This window comes from Tenrec ecaudatus, chromosome 4 (genome assembly GCF_050624435.1).
Source record: "Tenrec ecaudatus isolate mTenEca1 chromosome 4, mTenEca1.hap1, whole genome shotgun sequence".
NCBI classification, from domain to species: domain Eukaryota; kingdom Metazoa; phylum Chordata; class Mammalia; order Afrosoricida; family Tenrecidae; genus Tenrec; species Tenrec ecaudatus.
The window spans coordinates 16,425,818-16,432,502 of NC_134533.1; the positions used below are offsets into that span (position 1 = coordinate 16,425,818).

The 6,685-nt window shown below is 39.8% G+C and overlaps 1 pseudogene; it reads left to right on the plus strand.

The window, feature by feature from the left end:
* Positions 1-5,437: 5,437 nt before the first annotated feature.
* On the plus strand, positions 5,438-6,441 carry LOC142445654 (olfactory receptor 5B12-like; annotated as a pseudogene).
* The last annotated feature ends 244 nt before the right edge of the window (positions 6,442-6,685 follow it).

Sequence of the window (6,685 nt, forward strand, 5' to 3'; positions counted from 1 at the left end):
TAATCAATTTGGTGTGAAGATAATTACAAATCAAAACCAGGTAATAAATAGTGTAGCTACAGAATTTTCAAATGGAGAGGAAGTCAAGTCAATTTCAAGATCAAACTGACAGTTTTAAAATTGGGAGGAAATTAATAAATTACAGGGTAACCTCAAAGAGAATGAATAAACCTCATAAAAAATAACAAAAATCATGACGATTTAATGAACACTGATAAAATATAAAGTAACAAGAAATTGTTTCCTTCATATGGGTACACTAGTGTGTATTTACAGCAATAATAAAAATTAAATTTAAAAGAAGAAATAGTGGTAAACACCTGTTAAGGAAGTGATGACTACGGAACATTAATTTATTAATATAAAAGAGGTGGCTACAGAAAAATGAATCCATCGCTTGTAGAACAAAAGAAATGTATCACGTGTAGAATAAAAGAAACAAGAAACGCATCCAAACATCAGTTCTGCCTCAAGAAGATCATTAAGTCATAAATAAATAAGTGAATAAGAAAGATTGTAATTCTGAAGATACCCTGTAGTCTTGTGAGGAAGAACTAGCTATAAAGGAACTTACATGAGCTATTGACATTACATAAGCGATCGATTTCAGTGAAAGTTTTACTCCTGGTGCTCAAATTGTAATGCTGCTGCCTATGTGAAGCTTTCGCTCCCTCCCGTCTTCATAAGGAAGCACTGCCAGAGAAAATGCAGACATTACTCTCTGATGTATCCAGCTGAGGTCAAGGGAGGAGGGCCAACCTGGGATCAGGAGTCTCCTGAGATGTTTACCCTCTCGACACCAAATATTTCCCTGAAGATTTGTGTAAGAGGCTGCTGAATTTGCCTTGATATTTGCAAGAACGCAAGGCGATATGCAGCTCTATAACCTAGAAGGTAAACACTTTCTCCAGCATGATGTGTTCCTGGAGGTGGATTTCAGATCAACAGCTTGCACATGAAAGTGTTCTGTGCTCACGTCTTTGGAAGACCATTAAACTGTTCCCAAGGAAACAAGTAAGTATTGGGAGGGGGGGGGATAAAATCACAGCCAGTTAGAGTGTAAGAGGTTCTAGGAGATCCCATTATTTTATGTTATAAATGAGGGAAAGGAAACTTAGGTGACAGGGTCAAGGGAAGCCTGTTGTCCTGCCAATCCTAGTCATTGTTTTTTCTACTCTGCCACCAGATTGACATGCTAATTACTATCACATGCCCTCACAGAAATGACTAGATTGAAGGGGGATTTAATTCAAAGTCAGGCTGATAGTGCCTCTGAACTGCATTACAGTTTAGAAAATGATATAAAAGTAGTGTGGCCATACTTTCCTTTGTGAATTTCAGAAGTTTGATACTGCCGACATCTTTTTAAGGACCTCGATTTCTGAGCCATTTTCTTTGTAACATCAAAGTTCGGATTTTTGGGTTGACTGACTGTGTATCCTGCAGTAACCATGAAGAGATGGCTCAGATTTCCTAATTTAAAAAATTATGCTCACTTTCTACTTTTCTACCAACTTTCACATTCATTGTCACATCCCTGTCAAGAACCTGGAGGAAGTGTTTCACTTTGTGACTTTGATCAACTTTGATCAGCTTATTGGTGGACCTATAGTCAGCGTGTTATCAATGGAATGAGAATTAAAATTAGTCTTGCATTTGTAGTCTCTCCTACTCTAATCTTGACATCTTTGCATTTCTAGATTTAAAAGAGCATTTTTGTGTCCCTATACATGTGGAAGAATGGACAAAGTAGTTTATCAATATATTGACCATTGGGTATATCAGCATGATACAAAAATTAAGCTAATTTAGGAAGAAATGAACCTAGAAACACATGTTTATGTGTTTGGGTCCAAATTGGACATTTTAGCAAGCATAATTCACTAGCAATTGATGACCAGGAAGTAACGTCATAGTTGATAGGATGTCCTGGTTAATTCTTACAACCTTTTGGGGAATCATTTGAAGAATTGGCTGCCTCTACTCCTTTTAAAAAGTCAGGAAGTAGAGTATTCATTCTTAGAATACAAGGTCCTAGTAATCAACTGACATTTTATCAAAGTCATCTAGGAGACAAACAAGAGAAAGATAAAGGAAACTAACACTGGCCCTATGACAGGCATTGGGTTAAGAGGTTTACATATTTTAGATCCACCTTCCCATTTCTTCATTTATCTGCTGCAAAAAAAAAATACCTCTCTAAAAGGTTAAAAACCAAAGCTATCAAGGTACACCTGGCTCAGGTATATTATTTTCAATCACCTTATATGCATGTGAAAACTGAGCAATGATTAAGATAAACTGGTGACAAATTGTGCATTTGAGTTACAGTTTGGGTGAAAAAGATTGAAATTACCATGATTGAGAGAAGAACAAACACATCTGTCTTAGGAGAAGTACAAGCAGAATGCTCCTTAGAAGAAAGGATGGCGAGACTTCCTCTCACATACTTTGCACATGTTTTCAGGAGGGGCATGTCCCTGATAAAGGACATCATGCTTAACACAGAATAGAGTCAGTGACAAAGAGAAAAACCTAAGTGGGATGTACTGACCGCATGGCTACAACAATACATTTTAAAGTAACAACAACTGTAATGCGGGCACAGGTCCAGGCAGTGTTTGCTTTGATTGTACAAGGGATTGCTGTAAGTTTGAATTTAGCCAATGACACCTAACATCTTAATTTAATCTTCACAGACCAATGAAAAGGGTTCACAAATGTTCTACACTCATATACACTCATAGAAAATAAAACTGAAATTCAAGGACTGAACATACTATTCTTAAAGTCATATGTTGTCTAAGTTGATAACCAGCTAGTGGCACTTACTTGTACAATTGGGAAAAGTGGATCGTTTCATTATGCTTGGTCAAATGGTCATCCCAGACTCTTCTAAATGACCATGTTTTATCTATAATCAAATTACTTCCTCCGACTCTTTCTCCCCTCTCTCTTATTTCTACCTGTTACCTTGCACATTACCTCCTAAGTGAGATTTTGACTGTGCAATGAATACATAACTCCTCTCTATCTATAGATCTGACTTACATGTTTGTATTCATCAGTTCCTGTCTTTTGCATGATATCTCCTCTTACTGGTTTAACAGGCCTAATAGCAGTAGCAGCAATATTGATAATAATAACTTAGAGCATTGAGTTCTTACCTCTGTGACAGGCTATTGCATTTATCTGCTTTACATGGTTCAAGTTGCTATTCCATTTAAATGATGAGGCAACAGAAAAGTTAACTTGACACTATTTTGCTAGGAGTGTTTAAATTTGTGGATTTTAAACCAGGTTTCTTGGGTTCAAATTTCTATCAACTTGTTTTATCTATTAGGGAAATAATTTACCTTTTAAACCTCAGTGCCTCCCCATGTAAACTGGTGAGACTACTAGAACCTGCCTCAGAGTTGCCCAGTGGATTTATGAGTTAATAAATACGACAGTTTATAACTGCTTCCTAGCTCATTGTGTTATGCAAAGAATTTGCTATTGCAATAAGTAATCCATTAGGATTACTACTTTCATAGCCTCCAAGCCTAAACTCAGAAGTTAACACTGCCATAAAATAGAAAGTCCTTGTGCCCTGAAATTGAACTAAAACTGCATAGTTTCTGCTCAAAGTACCCTGGGCTTGCTTCTATTTTGGCAATACAATATGATTAACATTCCTGTTGATATATAGGTTTTCCTACTAGGCTACCCTTTAAAATAAGGGTCATATCAAATCCCGCCTGGAATGCGAAGGGTTGTAAATCAAGGAGAAGTTAAAGTGAATAAAAATTCAAGGACCAGGAGCGGCCGCTGTGTTGAGTGTCCTCTTATACGAGGATCCCAATAATGGCAATTAGCAGACCGTGGAGGCGAGTGCATGCCGTGACACAGCAGGGAACCTGTGGCTTGGTTGAGGACACTAAAAGTATGGTTGCCGATGAGTCCACTCTAAATGATGGCAACGCTGCGGGTGTCAGAGTATAATGGTGCTCCGTAGGACTCAAATGGCTAAGTTTTCCCAAGTAGAACTCCCGCATTCTGAGTGCACCCAAACCTCCAGCGTTTCAATTGGCAGCCGCATATGTTAATTGCTACCAACTGGGCATGCCTGTTAAAATAATATTAACTCTTCTGACTAACAGTAACTCTTCTTCCCCCTCCTCCCAAAGAAAGCATAGTGACAGAAAGAGGCCACCATTCCAATAAGGATGTGCAAGAGGCTTCTAAACTTACATCAAGGACCAGTGGTTGGATTGAAATACCTCATTAATGGTTATTGTGGATTAAAAGTTAAAATGTGTGTGTTCCCTATGCATCACTAAAGAATAATGAAGAAACTATGAAGTACCCCATGCCTTGGATGAACCTGGATAGCTGAATGCTGAGTAAACTTAGTTCATCACAAAAGGACAGATATTATATGTGACCACTGCTAAGGAAAACATCAAGACAAAGGTCTTCATACCAAAGGAAACAGAGCTGGATGGCTAACCAAGGGGAGGCGGGCAAGCGACAGAGATGAGACAAAAGTCTGGGAGGTAAACAAATGTTAACTTGTGTGAAGGGAAAAATAATTTCCACAAAAGAGAGAAGAGAAATCAGAGTAGGGGATTCGGGGGAGTTGATAAGTAGTTGATAAGTAGGGGATTTGGGGGAGTTGATAAGAGTTACTGTATACAAAATAGGTGATCAGGTGATCTGCAACATAAACTCCCATCTAATTCACAACATAAAATTATTTTTAAAAGCTCAAGATGTCCTGACTGCAGAGTATCTTCAGTTATTATGAACAAGTTGATGAGGGGTCCTGATAACTGAAGAATGTATATGATAGGTTTTGTTAGCAGTATATAAGAGCGACTGGCCAAATGTATTTTATTATCTGTTGATTGACTCTTCTACATATCGGTACAAAATGCAATATGTCAATGGAGAAGAATATTTTCAAGGCATGGCAATTAGTGGAAATGAGTCCCTCTAGTGTAGTATAATATAGATCCAGTGTAGTATAATACAGATCCAGTATAGTATAATATAGATCCAGTCTAGTATAATATGGATCTAATGTAGTATAATATAGATTGAGTGTAGTATAATATAGATCCAGTTTAGTATATTATAGATCTAATATAGTATAATATAGATCTAGTGTAGTATAATATGGACTCCCAAATATCTGTAACACCAAGCAAGATAGCATGTGCTCCAACGTCATAATTTAAACCTCTGGGAAAATCATCATGTGCAGAGACATTCTAGTGCCTTTGCATACCACATGTAGATGGCTGCCCTCACTCACTCTGCCTCTGACCAGTGTTTCCTCCAATGCATTACACACAGGGTCCTGTCCTGGATAGGAAACATGTGATGTGGGGGGGGGTAGGTGGGGGGAGGGCAGATAACATTCAGCTCTGTGGCAACATTCCAATAGCATATGATTGCACTTTCTCATCTTGTTATAGGCGCCTCAATGATTATTTGCCAATGACTTTGATGGAGAACACCTCAGAGGTGACTGAATTTCTTCTTTTGGGATTAACTGATGCCCTAGAGCTGCAGACCCCATTATTTATAATCTTCGCTGTCATTTACTTCATCACTGTGTTTGGGAACCTTGGGATGATTGCTTTGATTCTGTTAGACTCTCGACTCCACACTCCCATGTACTTCTTCCTCAGCAATCTCTCCCTGGTAGACTGTGTGTATGCCTGAGCAGTGGCCCCCAAGGTAATGGTGGTGCTCCTCACGGGAGATAAGATCATCTCCCACGATGCGTGCGCTGCCCAGATGTTCTTCTTCGCAGCCTTTGCCACGATTGAAAGTTTCCTCCTGGCCTCCATGGCCTTTGACCGGCACGCAGCAGTGTGTAAACCCTTGCATTATACCACCACCATGACAAACACGGTGTGTCTTCTACTGGTCGCCGGCTCCTACACCTGTGGCCTCTTGCAATCTTCCATCCATGTTGCCTTTACTTTTCACCTCTCCTTCTGTCATTCCAATGTGGTCAACCACTTTTTCTGTGACATCCCCCCACTGCTGGCTCTGTCTTGCTCTGAGATCTACACAAATGAGATTGTGCTCTTCACTTTGGCAGCTTTCAACGTCCTTTTTACTCTCTTGGTTATCTTGAACTCGTACCTGCTCATTTTTATTGCTGTCTTGAGAATGCACTCAGCGGAGGGGCGGAAGAAGGCCTTTTCCACCTGTGCTTCCCACCTCACTACTGTTTCCATCTTCTACGGGACACTCATCTTCATGTACCTACAGCCCAGCTCCAGCCATTCCATGGACACAGACAAAGTGGCGTCCGTGTTCTACACCATGGTCATCCCCATGCTGAACCCTCTGGTCTACAGCCTGAGGAACAAGGAGGTCAGGAGTGCGTTCAAGAAGGCTGCTGAAAAAGCGGTCTGCATTGGGCTTAGTCTATTAATTTAAAAAAGCATGCAAACCATGCAGAGCTTCTATCAGGCTTCTAACCTGGTGCCATCAAGAGCATTCTAGTCCTGGCGACCCATATGCGTCAGAGAACAACTGTACTACATAGGGCTTTTAATGGTTGTGATCTCATAGAAGGAGGCCTGGTAGCATAGTGGGTTGTAAGCTGGGCTGCGAATCAATAGATTAATGGTTTGAAACCACTAGCCTCTTCAGGAGAAACACAGTCTTTCGAGTCCCATAA